Below are 987 nucleotides of genomic sequence, written 5' to 3'. Positions count from 1 at the left end.
TATCTGATACTTGTCAAAATGCAATTTATAAAAGTTTAATTCTTTTATTGATTTAGTTTGGTTTTGATGCCTGCAGAGTCAGCTCCCTTGACAGAACTTAGCGGATTCAAATGCTTGTCACCAGCTCGGCCTCCTTTTTGCAGGGAACAATTGCCATAGGCCAAGCCAACAGGCATGGTTTAATTGCCATTAATTAAAAGCATAAATCTCTTTTTTCTTCAGTTGCTCTGCTCTTAAAGGGGGCTGCATCTCTCTCTCTTTTCCTGTGTTTGTCAGAACACCTTCTGGCAAGTAAAGTTAACCCATTCTGTCTTTCCAAGCACTTTCTGGAATAATCTTTTGAAGCATAACTCTTATGATCTGATGTGAAATGCATGCGGTTCGGTGATATTTAACAAACTGGATTTCTTCTTTATTGCAGTATAATGAGGTCAAATGAATCCCTCCATGGGTTGTATACATGCTTAAATGGTTTCTGCATCAAATCCTTTTTGACAGCAAATAAAACAGCAGCCAAACAAAACATCAGCTACTTAAAATTGGCCGGAAAATCAGAACATAGTGTGATTGGCAAAAATGAAATTAAAAAGAAATCCCAGTGAGCCTCCCTACTCGCGGTAGGTGGGAGGGCCGGGTCCCGGCGGGGGTGCCGCCACCTCGGCCGCTGTCGTCGGGGCGCGGCCGCTGAAGCGTCGCTGCAAGCGGACCGGATGATGACTCCAAAGCGTTTACACATATTAGTTTTGCTGCATCTGGCAGGGCTACTAGAGCGGGGAAGGCCACCGTCCCGTCGGGATGGGGCGAGCAGGGCCGGGGCAACCGGCGAGGAGCCCGGGCCCAGCCACCCTCGCCTCGACCTCCGCCTGGGGCGGCTCCCTGGCGCTGCCACCCCTTCTGCTTGTTTGCTTGTTTGTTTGTTTGTTTGTTTGTGTAGGGCCGCTCCCCCCGCCCTATATGACGCTCCGAAACGGGTGCTGATAGAGAGGC

Source organism: Vidua chalybeata, chromosome 9, assembly GCF_026979565.1.
Source record: "Vidua chalybeata isolate OUT-0048 chromosome 9, bVidCha1 merged haplotype, whole genome shotgun sequence".
In the NCBI taxonomy this organism is placed as follows: Eukaryota; Metazoa; Chordata; class Aves; order Passeriformes; family Viduidae; genus Vidua; species Vidua chalybeata.
This window is presented reverse-complemented; position numbering follows the sequence as displayed.